The 17,795-nt window shown below is 40.5% G+C and overlaps 1 long non-coding RNA gene across 1 annotated transcript in view; it reads left to right on the top strand.

The window, feature by feature from the left end:
• LOC134355971 (uncharacterized) overlaps positions 1–17,795 on the top strand; it is a 107,538-nt gene that overhangs the window by 41,565 nt on the left and 48,178 nt on the right. Inside the window, exons 4-5 of the long non-coding RNA XR_010020237.1 lie at positions 15,417–15,534; positions 15,633–15,700. This is a non-coding gene — a long non-coding RNA (uncharacterized LOC134355971). The remainder of the gene's footprint in view (positions 1–15,416; positions 15,535–15,632; positions 15,701–17,795) is intronic.

The following is a 17,795-nucleotide window of genomic DNA, read 5'->3' as shown; positions in this document are numbered from 1 at the left end:
ACAGAAGCCTGAAAGCACACACTCAATGATTCAGGAACAGCTTCTTCCCCTCTGCTATCCGATTCCTAAATGGACGTTGAACCAGTGAACACTACCTCAATTTTTTAATATATATTGTTTCCATGTTTTGCACAATTTCTGATCTATTCAATATACGTAAACTGTAATTGATTATTTATTTGTTTGTTTGTTTATTTATTTTCTTCTTCTTCTATATTATGTATTGTATTGAACTGCTGCTGCTAAGTTAACAAATTTCATGACACATGCCGGTGATAATTGTGACGCCAAGAAAAGCTATCGGGCGTTTGATGCTAATGAGAGAGATAAGAAAAACAATGGAGAAACATTCAAAATGCTAATAAGAGAGAAAAGAGGGATTAACGGAAAAGAAACACAATTCAGAATATTGACAGACTGATTACTTTGAACCTGAACTGTTTGAAGTTTGATAGACAGGTGATACCCCAGCAGGGGGATAAAAAGAGCAGGTTTGTTAAGGCACGCGACACACCACGAGACCACGAGACCCTGGAAAGAGCAGTGTACCCCCACAAATGGTGGGAGTTTGGAGGTCTGGTTCGCGGGAACTGACCAGAAGCTCACAGGGTGTAAAGGTACGATCGGTGGGAACCTGGGGTGGGTGTCCGCCCTTGCCTGGGTGCTGGGTTCACCATGGAAGAACGATCGTATCTGGAACGGAGGGATCACAGTCGGTGATCACAGCGGGGATTAGAAGACATAAAAGGGTCTGCCTGAAACCAACTGCGAAGACATCAAAGGTCTGCCTGAACCAAATTACATCTCTCTCTCTCTCTCTCTCTCTCTCTCTCTCCAACGGTACAACAACAGCAATTACTGCGAACTGCACTAAACTGAACTGAACCCTGCTTCACTTAAGACTGATCATTTTACCCCTAGACTGCGATAGAGCTTGGTTGATTCCTATTACCCTAGTTCTGTGTATATGTGTGTATTATCATTGCTAACCTGTTACATTGGTATCCTTACAATTAGAGTACTGTATTATTTATGTCTTTAATAAAACTTTATTAGTTCCTAGTAATCCAGACTCCAACAAGCGTTGCATTTCTGTTGGTTTGGCAACCCAGTTACGGGGTACGTAACATAATAAACCTGATTTCTGATTCTGATTCTGATTCTCATATCTCTTCAATCTCTTTGATATTTCTCTTTGATTTTACTTTTTGATGGTCTTGACACTTGAATCTAACTGCATACTCTGAGCCCCTCTTTATGATGTTTTTTTATTTGAACTACCTTTATCTTTCTTCTATCTTTCTTCCTGGTAGGCTGAGTCAGACTCAAATAGTCCTGCTGAAGAGTTTCAGCACGAAACGTCGACTGCACTTTTTTAAATAGATGCTACCTAGCCTGCTGAGCTCCTCCAGCATTTTGTGCGTGCTGCTCAGGTTTCCAGCATCTGCAGATTTTCTCTTGATTGCGATCAGTTTTAAATGGGTTCATTCGCTACTATACATCTCCGATGTGAAAAACAACAATGATCTGAAGCTCAGAAGTGTATGATTCATGCATATGTACCTGATCAGTTTTGTATGACTTACTACTTTAGAACTTCCTGAACTCTTCAGACTCTCATCTCCTCCATTTCATGTTGACAAATACAGATGAGTGAAGCAATATTTAAATCCATTTCCTTGAATCTAAGACAACCGATATTGTGGAACGCTATCCAATGGAATATATTCCTTAAGATCTAAATTCAGTGGCTTCAATGGTCATACATAATCTAATAGATATTTCCTCTTTTTTTTGGGGGGGGGATGGCTGTCCACCAATGCCAGGAAGCTGCCTGCACCAGTTTTGCAGTAGCTTATGTGGACATGTTACCTTATGATGACACCTGAGAATGGCTTTGTAATTCACTTTGACATTTGAAAAGGTGCTCTCAATGGGTGTTCACAGACTGACCAGTTCTTAATTAATAACAGGCCAATATACAAAACCATGAGCTACTCCATCGGTGTCACTAATGCTCAAATGCTTTGAGTGAAGTTCCTTCATTACTGCCATTTCATAATGCCTTGGTTATCATTTCTCTACTGCTCTATGGCATTATTTGAAGGAGCGCTTATCTACGGAGGGATCATAATGTCTATGATGAAAAGACTTTATAATCTCCTCCAAGCACATGTCTGAATTTATCCAGCCACTCTAAGCAAACTCATGCATTTGCTTTCATACATAACCATTCTGCATCAACTTATCTCCACAAAAAAAATCTTCAACATCCCCTCTGAGATTATATTGCATTGTAAAATGCCTTCATAAGGCAGTCTGGAAAACATACCTGTTTTAGCCTTCCTTTTAGATGCTCACTATTCATTATTTTATTAAGATCAGGAAAGGAGGGTGGCTAACGGTTTGATTATTGCCACTGTTATTGTGGGAATTGTGGACTTGGGCTCAGAAAGGGCCACAGAGGCTTGCAGTTGGTTCTCAAAAGTGAACGGTTTGTCAAACAAGTACTGGTGAATTTGCAAATTCATATATTATTGCCGATGTCTCCTTTTCAAACTGAGCATATGAGATCAGACTAAGACTCAGAATCAGGTTTAATGTCAACAGCATATATCGTGAAATTTGTTTTTTTTTCACAACAGCAGTACTGTGCAATATATAATAACAAAAACTGTAGCCTGGAGAAAATACATACTCAGAACGGCAAATGCTTTTTTGGGGTCTTTAATTCTTTTATCTGTTTTGGATGTTTTAATGCAGAAAAATAATAACAAAATAAAAACAACAAAATGAGTTTGAGAAAAAAAGCATAGTCCCTGCTGTTACAATCTCAGCTTAATTTTGGTCCACACGCTTGTGTAGCAACTCATTACAAATATAGTATGAAAACAAATAAAACAAAATATACAAAACCAATACAGTAGAGGCAATTCTAAAAAAAAAATACAAACTGCATTAGAATCCCACTAACCCTGAACTTTATACACAACATCAAAAATATAAATAAAGACATCCCATCTTAACTAAGATGGATATTCACTTTGGCACACAGGTACGTAACTTCCAAATATGTATAGGCTAGAGCCTGAAATTAATTCTCCTTGCTCATGCTACGAGGCCGATAAGTAACTTCGCACACCACTCTATTCAGCGCCAATACCTTACTAGCGAAAACCATACCTGGGAAAAGCAGTTCCCAGAATTCGATGTTATCTTTCTGGAACATTGTAACTCTTCTTTCTACTCTGCACGTGCATAATGATGGCACCATTTTCTCTTAAAGGTACTGGCAGCAATTTTAACCTTACCAGTGAGAGTACACAAGTGCACTTTTAACAATAAAATTATAATATTCAATGGTCATCTGGTTACATTCTCCCCTGCATACAGGTAAGCATCATTGATTACTCATTCTCTGCAAAGGTATTTTTAACCTCTTTAACTGATTCCCTGAAGAGAACGGAACTTTCACTAGCCAGAATCTGTGACACTGCTGCAGGACTTATGGAGGCCACATCTTGGACTGACTTTGGTTCATGATGTAGGTTAGAATGCTGTCCAGCATTTACTCTTTTACTCCTGTGTGGTATTGCAACAGGAGAACTACCAACATCTGACCCTACATCAAGAGTCACTAGCTCTCTAGTCTCAGTTCCAAATGTTTTCTCCAGCTCCAGAAGATATGCTGACAAGTCTAGGGACGAGATTTTGTACACCTGGTTCTAACGCACGCTTTACCAGTATCATGCCATTCTTTGAGTACTCAGAATCTGATTCATGTCCTGGGGAGGGCTAGTCTCAATTACAGGAGTTTGCAAAGCCCTTTGAGAAGCTGGGATATGAAGGTTCACGTAGGGCCTAATGTCTACCATGTTCACCCACTTGATAGGCCCTCCCTCGAAATGTTCCACTGTGTATGTGTTGCCTAGTATCTCTACCACCTGAGAGACTGTTGATTTCCAAGTATCCTGGATCTTATTAAGACCTAGTGGTCTGTTCCTGAGGTGACCCATTATATTTACATCAATCTTAGGGCAATGAATTTTATCCATAAGGCAATGTGTTCTGCAGTCTTCTGCTTAGAGTATTCTTTTGCTCTGGCATGAGCATCACTCAGTAGTTTCTGGTGTATGGCGAACCAGTCATATTTCCTGTCCACGGACTGTTCTTGTCCCAGTAGAGCATCCACGGGCAAGTAGGGATCAACACCAAACAGTAGGTAATAAGGGGAATATCCGGTGGTTGCGTGAGGCATCACATTATACACATACACTAACTCAGGCAGATGCTCTGGCCACCTGCATTTCTCTTCCAGAGGCAATGTATGCAACAAATCATGCATCGTTCATTTGAAACGCTCACACTGAGCATTGCCAGTAGGATAATGGGATGTAGAACGGCTTTTCTTTACGCTGTACAGTTTGTAGAGCTCAGCTATGACCTCACTTTCAAAGTTACGGCCCTGATCAGAATGCAACCTTTCAGGAACACCATACTTCATAAACCATTCCTTCAAGAGTACCTTTGTTGTGGTATCCACCTTTTGATCCTGAATTGGGAGTGCTCGGGTGAATTTTGTAAAACCGTCTATGACTACTAAGACATTCTGAGACCTATCAGTTGCTGGCTCAAGCAACAGTGAAATCTACAGCAGCAACTTGGAGTGGCCTGGAAACAAGAAATGATTTCATGGGAGTGGGGGGCAGAAGTAGGGTGTGGCATCTTAGTTAACACACAATGCAGACAGTTTCTGATCCACTGTGTCACATCCTCATGTATGCCTACCCAAAAATATCTGCTTTACAACAAGTGCAGAGTATGCTCTATGTCTTGATGGCCCGTAGAGTCTGTGCATACCCTAACACTTTACTCCTCAAGCTAGTAGGTAGCAGAAACTGATAACACTCCCCTTACTTCTCATCCTCAATTACATGATACAATAACCCCTTACACTCCCTGATCCTGACTCAGTGCTTTAACAGAGACAAAGCAGATTTAGGCAGATCTTTAAGTTCCTTGCCATTTGGCTTTCTTTCAAGTTTCTGAAGACACCTAACACAAGGTCTTGCTGCTGAAAAGTGTGCAAGTCTCTATTAGAATAACCCAGGAGGGTAGGGTTGTTTCCTTGCATCAGACCACTTATATTGCTAGTACCCGCTTTAAGAGCTTAAATTTGCTTAACCCTACAGCTTTTAAGATCTGTGGTATCCAGTGCCAGGTCAAGAGCAATGCCATGATTGATCAAATTACTGATTGCCACAGACCCATCAAGCTCAGCATCCTCGAAAAAGACTCAGGATCCCCTGCAAATGGCTGCCTAGAGAGGACATTAACTATGGTATTGGTCTGACCTACACTATAGCGAACTTCAAAGTCAAACTCTGATACCTGTCATATCCATCTCTGCTCAGTTGCTCCCAACTTGGCCATTTTCACATGGGATAATAGATTATTATCATTAATTACAGTGAATTTGGAACCCACTAAGTAACCATGAAACTCCTGTGCTGTAGCTCCACTTAAGAGCATGCAGCTCTAATTTCATGCTACTCTAATTCCTATAGCTCTTTTCAGTATTTCTCAGTCATCGGCTTGCATATGCAATAACCCTCTTTGAATCTCCCAGTTGCTGTTATAAAGCAGGTCCCAGTCCATGACTGCTTGTTCCAGTCTGCACTATGAAAGGTTGTGTGAAATCAGCAAAGCTGAGAATGGGTGAACTGGTCAGTTTCTCTTTGAACAAGTCAAAGGCAGCTTGACATTCTTCAATAAAGTCATCAACAGATCTCCCATCTCTCTCAACATCACCAATAAATGGAGCAATGTGTTTTTCCCTTGGAACATATACATAGGACCTTTTGCTTAATTTATCTATAGTTGCCATGGCTTCCTGATGCCTACAATGTAACTTACAAATTTGTTCATTCAAATCAAGTTTAGTTTGTTCATTCTCTGAATGTAACATTGTGGAAACTCAAATCCTTAAAATCTCTAAAATAAGTCTGGAAAGGGTTTGCTGATGTCTCCTGCAGAGAAACGATGATTTTGCTGGCAGTTACTCTGGATCACCATCACAGTTCTACATCTTGGCATCAGTCTCTGATGTCTCAACCTGGACACATAACTCTACCACAGTTTCCACATGCCATTAGGCTCCCCTTCCATCCCACAGGAACAGCTAAGCTGATCTTCACTACTACTATATTATGCATTGTATATTGTACTGCATACAAAAATCAAAAACCCTCTAAATTGGCTTGGAGTTACCCCAGTCCTGGTATTAAATCTTGTAGCCTAGAAAAAGTACACACACAGAACAACAAATACTTTTTTGGGTCTTTAATTCCTTTTTCTGTTTTAGATGCTTTAATGCAGAAAGCGAGTATCAAAGTAAAAACAACAAAATGAGTTTTAGAAAAAAACAGTTCCCGCTGTTACAATCTCAGCTTAATTTTGGTCCACACACTTGTGCAGCAACTAGTTATAATGCAGTATGAAAATAAATAAAACAATCTATATAAAACCAATATGGTAGTGGCAATATTAATAAACAATACGAATGACATTAGAATCCCACCAACCCAGTACCTCATACACAACATCAAAAATATAAATAAATACATTTCATCTTAACTAATATGAATACTCATTTTGGCACACGCGTGCTTACCTTCCATACACACACAGGCTAGACCTCAAAGAGAATTCTCCTCGCTCATGCTACTAGGCCGATAAGAAACATGGCACGACCATTCTATGCAGGGTGAATACATAAGTGCAATTTTAACAGTAAAAGATAATATTCAGCGGTCACCTGGTTACATATAAAATAGTTAAATTAATAGTGCCAAAAAAGTATTGAGATAGTGTTCATGGGTTCAATGTCCATTCAGGAATCCGATAGAGAAGGGAAGAAGCTGTTCCTGAATCATTGATTGTGTGCCTTCAGGCTCCTGTATCTTCTTCCCGATGATAGCAATGAAGAGAGTGTATGTCCTGGGTGATGAGGGTCCTTAATGATGGATGCCAGCTTTTTGAGTCGTCACTCTTTCAAGCTGTGGAGGCTAGTGCTCATGCTGGAGCAGACTGAGTTCACAACTTACTGCAGCTTCTTTTGATCCTGTGCCGTTGCTAACCCCTATCCCACACCAGATGGTGATGCAACCAGTTAGAATGCTCTCCACCACAGTACATCTGTAGAAATTTGTGAGTCTTGTTGGTGACTTACCAAATTTCCTCAGACTCCTAATGAAACACTTCCTCTCCCTCTCTCACATGGTTTAACACCTCACAAAGGTTTAACACGTGAGTGTTTCATGGTGCATCAGAAAGGATTTACTGTTAAGACTTCTCTAACAGATGATATGAGCCTTCTGTCATTCCTTCTCCAACCACCACAACTCATGCTCTTTCAGCAGATGAGAAAGTAATGACAATTTAGTGTGAAGGTCTGATGGAAACCTAACTAACATCCTACCACACTGAAGGAAGATCTAATTTCAGTCACATCCTCAGGTTTTCTATTTTTTACCATGGTCTCCATGTGTTCCCTGACCAATTATTTCAACCTTCAGTCCCGTATAAACTAGTTCTTTTTGAATAAGAGAGCAATTACTCTTCTAAACCTTAATGTTATAGTTAAATACACCCTCAATTATTCAGAACATCTCTTCTCTGTAACTTACAGTCCTCTTAGTTGCATTGGCGTGTTGTGTTCCCTCCAGCAAATTGTACATCCTGATTTGAAATACAAGGGGTGATTGATAAGTTTGTGGCCTAAGGTAGAAGGAGTCAATTTTAGAAAACCTAGCACATTTATTTTTCAACATCGTCCCCTCCTACATTTACACACTTAGTCCAGCGGTTGTGGAGCGTACGGGTCTTGGACCTCGAGAAAGAGTCCGCAGCATGGGTGATTGATAAGTTCGTGGCCTAAGGTAGAAGGAGATGAATTATACAGCTCTCGTTACATGCACATGCAGTTCAATGCTTTGAGTGATTATGCAGAAAGTTTGAAGTTAGTAACTCATCTCCTTCTACCTTGCAACCTAAAACCACTTACTTTTTCTCACTTTTTCAGTTCTGATGAAGGACTTTGGAGTAGAATGTAGTTAAAAAAAAGGAGAGAGATGATGTATCTGATTTATTGAGTATGTATGGCAGAGCATATACATACACATAATGATACGCACAATTAAATATATCATTTAGCAATGTCACACTTACTTCCTATAGCACAATATCATTGCAGTGTTAAAGTTGTGTATTAGTACTAGCAATATACATCGCTAGGTGATTACTATTGACATCAATCGGCACAGGAGCAAGTGTTTAGTTTGCCAGCCTCTGACCAGACTTTGATTATAATGTGCAGAAAAATACAGTTGATTTATAAAAGATGCATGTTTTCTGAATAAATTTCAATCAATCCTTCACATTATGACATTTTTCTGTTATCAGCTTTGGAGTTAATTAGCAAATTATGTTTGCATTTCATAAAAAAATGTAAATGGCTGCAAAGCACAAGCAGATTAACTTTAATTTCCTGGAATTAAGTTGCCATTTGCCCCATTTAGATTTGAACTCTAAAAAGTGTTGTAACATTTTGAAAATAAATCACATTTCTGTGATTCCATGAGAAGGACACTGAGCAGAAAGTCTGTATTAATACTAAATGTTTCAAGTGTAATGAATTATTCATGAATAGAAATGGAAATACAGCAGCCATATTGCCAGGAACAGCATATGAGTTCCCATTTCACGTACATCTGCTCTCACTCCAACCTCCCGCCACTCCACTAGGAATAGGGTTCCCCTGGTCCTCACCTACCACCCCACCAACTTCCGGGTCCAACATATTATTCTCCATAACTTCCGCCACCTCCAACGGGATCCCACCACTAAGCACATCTTTCCCTCCCGCCCCCCCTGCATTCTGCAGGGATCGCTCCCTACACAACTCCCTTGTCCATTCGTCCCCCCCATCCCTCCCCACTGATCTCCCTCCTGGCACTTATCCGTGTAAGCGGAACAAGTGCTACACATGCCCTTACACTTCCTCCCTTACCACCATTCAGGGCCCCAAATAGTCCTTCCAGGTGAGGCAACACTTCACCTGTGAGTCGGCTGGGGTGATATACTGTGGCCGGTGCTCCCGGTGTGGCCTTTTATATATTGGCAAGACCCGACGCAGACTGGGAGACTGCTTTGCTGAACATCTACGCTCTGTCCGCCAGAGAAAGCAGGATCTCCCAGTGGCCACACATTTTAATTCCACATCCCATTCCCATTCTGATATGTCTATCCACGGCCTCCTCTACTGTAAAGATGAAGCCACACTCAGGTTGGAGGAACAACACCTTATATTCCGTCTGGGTAGCCTCCAACCTGATGGCATGAACATCGACTTCTCTAACTTCCGCTAGGCCCCACCTCCCCCTCGTACCCCATCTGTTACTTATTTTTATGCACACATTCTTTCTCTCACTCTCCTTTTTCTCCCTCTGTCCCTCTGAATATACCTCTTGCCCATCCTCTGGGTCCCCCCCCCCTTGTCTTTCTTCCTTGACCTCCTGTCCCATGATCCTCTCATATCCCCTTTTGCCTATCACCTGTCCAGCTCTTGGCTCTATCCCTCCCCCTCCTGTCTTCTCCTATCATTTTGGATCTCCCCCTCCCCCTCCAACTTTCAAATCCCTTACTCACTCTTCCTTCAGTTAGTCCTGACGAAGGGTCTCGGCCTGAAACGTCGACTGTAGCTCTTCCTACAGATGCTGCTTGGCCTGCTGCGTTCACCAGCAACTTTGATGTGTGTTATATGAGTTGGAAGCTTTGTTTATGGATAACTGATGCCATTGGTTGACACCAGAAGAAAGGAACGAGCAAGGCTATAATGTTGCTTTATAAGGCATTGTTCAGATAGCACTTAGAGTATAGTGAGCAGTTTTGTTCAAAGTAAATTTATTATCAAATTACGTGCTATACAACGCTGAGATTCATTTTATGCGACCATGCTCAGTAAATCCAAGAAACATAATAAACAATAGAAAGCTGCACCCAACAGGATGGACAAACAAACAACCAAGGTGCAATAAAAAAACATTAAACATCAAGAGCTTGTGATGAAGAGTCTTTAACAGTGAGTCCATAGGTTGCAGGAACATTTCAGTGATGACACAAGTGAAGTTGAGTGAAGTGATCTCTACTGGTTAATAAGCCTGTTGGTTGTGGTGTAATAATTGTCCCTGAAACTGGTTGTGCAGATCCCGAGGCTACTGTGCCTTCTTCCTGATGGCAGCTGTGAAAAGAAAGCATGATTTGGGTGATGGGAGTCCTGGATGATGGATGCTGCTCTCCGACAACAGTGCTCCGTGTGGATGTGCTCAGTGGTGGAGAGGACTTTACCCATGATGGACTGGACCGTATCCACTACGTTTCGTAGGATTTCCATTCAAGGGCATTGGTGTTTCCGTAGCAGGCTATGATGCAACCAGTCAATGTACTCTCCACCAAGCATCTAGAGAAGTGTATCAATGTTTTACATGTCAGGTTGAATCTTAGGAAGTTTCTAAGGAAGTAGAGCACTGCTGGGTTTTCTTCATAATTGCGCTTCCATGCTGGGTCCAGGACAGATCCTCTGAAATGATAACACCAAGGAGTTCAAAGTTCCTGACCCTCTCCACCTCTGATCCTCCAATGAGAACTGTCTTGTGAATGTCCGGTTTACTCCCCCGAACTCAATAATCAGCTCTTTGGTCTTGCTGACATTGAGTGAGAGATTATTGTTGTGGAACCACTCAGCCTCTGTGATTCTTCATCAAAGAAAAGATCTACTGGCATTGGAGGGGGGTCCAGAGCAGTTTCACAAGAATGATTCCAAGAATGAAAGTGTTAACATATGAAGAGATTTTGATGGCTCTGTGCCTGTAGTCATTGGATTATTGAGAAGGGATCTCATTGAAAGGCCTAGATAGAGTGGATGTGGAGGCATGTTTCCTAAACTAGGTGAGTCTAGGATCCAGAGGGCCTAGCCTCAGAATAGAGGGATATCAGATTTAGAACAGAGATGAGGATGAATTTTTTCAGCTAGAAGGTGTTACATCTGTGGAATTCATTGCCACAGATGGCCGTGGAGACCAGGTCATTGTGTATAAAGTGTAGGTTGATAGTTTCTTAATTAGTCAGAATGTCAACAGTTAAGGAGAGAAAGCAGGAGAATTGGGTTGAGAGGGATAGTAAATCAGCCATAATGGAATAGCAAAGTAGACTCGATGGGCTGAATGGCTTAATTCCACTTGTATGTTTTATGGTCTCAGAGTACCTTTGGCTTCAATAAGATACTGGACAACATTAAGTCAAGATCTTCAAACTTCAGTCTGAGATTATTTTACTAGAAAGCAAAATAACACATGGCAAAATATTACTCTGGTAATGCACTAAATTGCAAAAAAAAACAAAATTTAAAGTTCAAATTTATGTTTATTGTCATTCAACTATACACATGGATACAGCTAAACAAAACATTGTTCCTCTGGGGTGAAGTTGCAAAACAATACTTACGAAGTTCAGAAGGCATAAAGTCAAAACATTTTTAGAAAGTATTAAGAAATGACTCAACACCAGATACGATCAGATAATATCAACATGATCAATGTTTTGAGAGTGATCATTTTATTATCAAGAAGGTATACATTTTTGTCATGCTTATCCTCAACCACTGATAAAATGTAGATGTGTGCTGAACATGGGCTCAACTAACTGTTAGATAAACATATATTCAAATGCCAATATTGCCAGCAAATTAGATTGCTTGTTAGAAATAAAATACCCTTAAAGTACAACAGCTATTTTCCAAATCTTCTCAGGGTATAAAACCTAATCATTAGAAACAATAGAAGTATCTATCTTATTGAAACTCAGCTTTTAAAATCAGTACACCAGTATCTCCTGATTAAAATAAATACATGCAATAGATACATGTGTAAGATAGATAATGGTTGCTTTGGAATTAATAAACAAGGTTGTGCATTTCATATGATGGCATGAACATTGACTTCTCTAACTTCTATTAATGCCCCTCCTCCCACTCGTACCCCATCCGTTATTTATTTTATATATATATATATATATATATTCTTTTTCTCTCTCTCCTATTTCTCCCTCTGTCCCTCTAACTATACTCCTTGCCCATCCTCTGGGCTTCACCGCTCCCCCTTTCTTTCTCCCTAGGCCTCCTGTCCCATGATCCTCTCATATCCCTTTTGCCAATCAACTGTCCAGCTCTTGGCTCCATCCCTCCCCCTCCTGTCTTCCCCTATCATTTTGGATCTCCTCCTTGCCCTCCCACTTTCAAATCTCTTACTAGCTCTTCTTTCACTTAGTCCTGATGAAGGGTCTCGGCCCGAAACGTCGACTCTACCTCTTCCTAGAGATGCTGCCTGGCCTGCTGCGTTCACCAGCAACTTTTATGTGTGTTGCTTGAAATTCCAGCATCTGCAGATTTCCTTGTGCTTGTGCATTTCAAAGTAGCCAAATGCATATAATTTTGTCTATCAGAGTGGTAGGTAGCATAGTGGTTAGCACAATAATTTATAATGCAGGCAACAGGGGTTCAATTCCCAGTAAGGAGTTTTTATGTTCTTCCCATGACCACACGTTTCCTCCAGGTGCTCCAGTTTCCTGCACAGTCCAAAGATGTACCAGTTGGTAGATTAATTGGTCATTGCAAAGTGTCCCATGACTAGGTTCGGATTAAAGTCAGGGATTGCCGGGCGGTGTGGCTCAAAGGCCCAAAAGGTCCTATTCTGTGCCATATCTCAAAAATAAGTGAATAAATATACAAACAAACAAACAAATAGATAAATAAACAGACAAATAAATAAATAAATAAATAATTTTCTGATCCTGGTAGCCAAAGCAAGTTGAAAGGAATACTACCTCAGGAAATATTTTGCACATGGAACAGATCCCAATACTCAGAGCAAACAGGGAAATACAGAGGTGCCTTTGATGTATTTCAGTAATTTTGTCAATAGAGCTTTATCTGAAAGATAATGTTTACAAAAGGCAGATATGAATAGGGCTCTTTTGTTGAGTGAAAGCACAAAGCAGACTGTTGACTATGTTGGCATTTGGTTCAAAGTGCTCAACTGACATTGCAACGCAAAAAAATGCTAGAGGAACTCAACAGGTCAGGCAGCATCAGTGGTAAACAGTAAATTGTTGATGTTTCAAGCTTCACAGGAGGTCAATTAACATTGTTTGTCAGACATACGTCCACAGAAACTAATGTTGAAGATAAGTTACTGCAGAAATTAGAAATCTGGGATAAACTAGAAAATGTTGGCAGTTCACAGCAGGTTTGGCACCAGCTAGCTGAGAACTGAAGAGTTGTGCTAATCAACTGGAGTGTTTACTGACATCTTCAGTCTCTCACTTGAGCAGTCTGAGGTACCCACCTGCTTCAAGCAGGCTTCAATAATACTGGTGTTCGAGAAGAATGTAGTAACCTACCTCAATAATTATCTTCCAGTAGCACTTACATCCACTGTGATGAAGTGCTTTGAGAGGTCGCTCATGAAACACATCTTGACCACCCTCTCAAAACACCTGCTTAAGGAGTGACTAGGATCCATTTCAATTTTTCTACCTTCACAGCAGGTCAAAAGTAAACACCATTTCATTGGCTCTTCATTCAGCTCTGGAGCATCTAGATAATGAAGATATATACATCAGGATGTTCTGAGACCATAAGACATAGGAGCAGAATTAGGCTATTCAGCCAATCAAGTCTGCTCTACCATTCCGTTATGGCTGATCCTGGATCCCACTCAACCCCATACACCTGCCTTCTCACCATATCCTTTGAAGCCCTGACCAATTACGAAATGATCAACTTCCATCTTAAATATACGCATGGACTTGGCCTCCACCACAGTCTGTGGCAGAGCAGTCCACAGATTTACTACTTTCCGGCTAAAAGAATTCCTCCTTACCTCTGTTCTAAAGAGTTGCCCCCCAATTTTGAGGCTGTGCCCTCCAGTTCTGAATACCTCCACCATAGGAAATATCTTCTCTGCATCCACCCTATCTAGTCCTCTCAACATTTGGTAGGCTTCAATGAGATCCTCATGCAAATTCCAGTGAGTACAGACCCAAAGCGTCCTAACACTTGAAATAAATGCCAACATAGCTTTCTTCATTGACTACTGCTCAGCATTTAAATCACTAAACTCTAAGAGCTAGGCCTTGATACCTTCTTGCGCGACTAGATACTCGATTTTCCCACTTGCAAAGCCCAATTGGTATAGATTGGCAACAACATCCCCTCCACAATCACCATCAGCCCCTTGTTCTACTTGTTTACATTTATGACTCTGTGGTGAAGTACAGCTCCAATGGTACACTTAAGTTTGCTGATGACACTACGGATGTTGGTCGAATGAAAGGTGGTGATAAATTGGTATATAAGAGTGTGACTGAAAAATTGGTTGAAGGTTGCCACAACAGCAACCTCTCACTCAACATCAGCAAAACCAAAGAGATGATTATTGACTACAAGATGAAAAAAATTGGAGGTTCATGAGCCAGTTCTCATTAGGGGATCGGAGGTGGAGAAGGTCCGTAACTTTAAGTTCTTTATTTGTTATCATTTCAATGGATCTGCCCTGGGACCAGCACGTAAGTGTCATCGCAAAGAAGGCATTGACAATGACTCTACATTCTTTGAAGTTTGCGCAGATTTGGCACGTCATCTATAAATTTGACAGACTTCTACAGATTCGCAATGGAGAACATCCTGATTGATTGCATTATGGCCTGGTATGGAAACATCAATGTCCAAGTATGAAAAAGCATACAAAACATAGTGGACATAGCCCAGTCCATCATAGGCAAAGCCCTCCCCATCATTGAGTGCATCTATAGGAAGCACAGCGAAAAGAAAGCAGCATTTATCATCAAGGATTCCCACCATGTAGGCCACACGCTCTTTCTATTGATGCCATTGGGAAGGAGGTACAAGAGTCTTAGGTCCCACACCACCAGGTTTAGGAACAATTATTACCCTTCAACTATCAAGCTTCTGTACCACCGTGGATAATTTCTTTCACCTCTACTCTCCACTGATTCTATGACCTACTGATTTGCTTTCAGGGACTCTTTACAACTTATGTTCTCAGTATTATTTTTATTTGCAAAGTCTGCATTTTGGTTGCATGTCAATCTTTGCTTATGCATGGTTTTCATAAAATCCTATTGCATTTCTTTTTGACTATAAATGCATGAAAGAAAATGAATCACAAGGTAACATATATGTATGTAAGCGGGTGACCATCAGATCTTATTCGGTATCGTTAAAAGTGTACTTAGGCATCCATCCGGGTAATGCTAGAATTGTTGTCTGTGCCTTTAAGGGAGACGGTGATGTCATTACACATGCGCGGGATAGTGGGGAGACCATTTTGCTTTCTGCTGAAGACTTGGTAAGGTGTTGGATTTGGATCCTCATGAGGCTGGGCGTGGTGAGGAAAGGTGAGCTTTAATTGACAATATCCATGTGGATTCGTTTATGCTTGTTGGCGGATCGAGAATATCGGTAATTTGACATGTTTTACATGTGGATGCTTTAGATTTCCACGAGTGAAGAAATCAACGCTGGGTACCGTGGCTTATACCAAGTTCCTCACCATCCAAGTAGGTCAGTCTTCCTGTAATTTAACTACCAGGCAATACCTTGTAAAAGTTGAGCCAAAGTGTACCTTTTGTCTAACTTTATTGTATCGGGACTGATTGTGCATGTAACCGCGTAACGTGAATGTTTAGTCTCTGTTCGGAAGTTCAGCACGTGTGTACATCTTAGTGAGATGGACTCACTTACAGTTTTCGCTGTTATGTATAAGATGCAGGGTGGGTGGGATTCTAATGTTGTTCGTATTGTGCTACTTCAGGATTGCCACTACCGTATTCGTACCGTATTAGTTCTGGTATTTTTTATACTGCATACGCAATTCTGTCCGTACACAAGGGTGTGGATCGAAAGTTAAACTAAGGTTGTAACTGGTTGTAAATTCGTTCATTTTGTTTTGCGACCCTCTTCTGGCACGTAAACATCTAAAACAAATAAAGGAAATAAAACCCAAAAAAGTCTTTGTTGTCCTGAACTTGTACTTTTCCCCAGGCTACGTGTACATATTTTGATCCTTTGAACTTTGAAAATACTTACTCATTTCAACTGCCATTTTTTTGTTCCCCATTACTATTTCTCCAGTATCATTTCCTGCACTGGATGTCCAGTCTTTTCCCCTTTATATATTTGAAAAAATAACTTCTGGTATTCTCTTCTACATTATAGTTAGCTTATATTTATATTTCATATTTTCAACCTTATTACTTAATTATGTGTGTTCTGTTGGTTTTTTAACAGTTTTCTAATCCTCTAACTTTCTGCTAGTTTTTGCAATATTGCATGACTTCCTTTTGCTTTTATGCTGAATTTGACTTCCCTTCTCAACCACGGTTGCCTCATTCTCCCTTAGAATGCTTCTTCATCTTTGGGATGATATAATCCTGAATTACCCCCAGAAACTACTGTCTTTGTTGCTTTCCAATCAACTTTAGCCTGCTCCTCTTGCATGTTTCTATGGATACCTTCATTCAACCGTAACACTGATCATTGAATTTTAACTTTTTCTCTCAAAATTCAGGGTGAATTCTATCATATTATTATCACTGCCTCCTAAATGTTTTTTACTTTAAGCCCCCCAATCAAATTGGGTTCATTGCACAATACCTGATCCAAAATTGATTTACCAGGTGAGCTCAAACACAAGCTGCACTAAAAAGCCACCTCTCAGGTATTCTACAAATTTCTTCTCTTGAGATCAATTTTTCTAGACTATCTGCATGATGACTATGCAATTGCTTTTTTTGGGGGATACCTTTTCTTTATCTCCAGTTGTCATTTGTTCTACCCATTCTGTTTAATATTTGGAGGCCTTTATTTAACTCCCATCAGTATCCTTTCACCCTTTCAGTTCCTTAACCCAAAAGGATTCCCCATATTCTAATCCTTTGTCAATTCTAGCTAAGGATTTGCTTGCACTCGTTTTTTACCAGCAGGGAATAGGATGTGTAGCCTTAGTCCCAGCTATGATCTTCTTTCATCCACAATTCTGTGATGCCCACATCTTACCTACCAATAACCTCATCTACCTTGTTTCATATACTATGTGCATTCAAATGTGACATCTTCAGTCCTGGCAAAGTTTTAATTTGTGTGAACACCAGTAACAAAACTGGCATTTGATGTCCATCCTCAATTGTCATTGGACAGAAAAATTTGCTTGGATCCTTGCAGTGTTCTATTAACCAGGATGAACTAACTCAGTAGATACATAACTGGCTTGATGGTTGGAAACACAAGGTAATGATAGAAGGTTATTTTTTGGACTGGAAGCCTGTAACCAGCGGTATGCCCCAGGGAGTGACACTGAGCAGGTGTGGTTCAGCATTTTTATAATTTTTTGGGTTGAAAATTTTCAAGGTATGTTTAGTAAGGTTGACATCATACTAAAGTGTTGGTGTTCAATCCAACTAAGTGTGGATCTAGGGAAGACAAACTGGGGTATGGTAGTCACAGGAAACGGCAATGCTTAGGGAGAGTGTTATAGAATTGATCTTCCTCGGAGATAAATACATAGTTCCCTGAAAGTGATGTTCCAGATGGACAGAGTGGTGAAGAAGGCTGTTGACATACTGACCTTCATTATTGAGGGTAACTGAGTATAGAATTA

Source organism: Mobula hypostoma, chromosome 13, assembly GCF_963921235.1.
Source record: "Mobula hypostoma chromosome 13, sMobHyp1.1, whole genome shotgun sequence".
Taxonomy (NCBI): domain Eukaryota; kingdom Metazoa; phylum Chordata; class Chondrichthyes; order Myliobatiformes; family Myliobatidae; genus Mobula; species Mobula hypostoma.
Note: the sequence above shows the minus strand (reverse complement) of the source record. Positions and strands in the feature narration are given on the sequence as shown.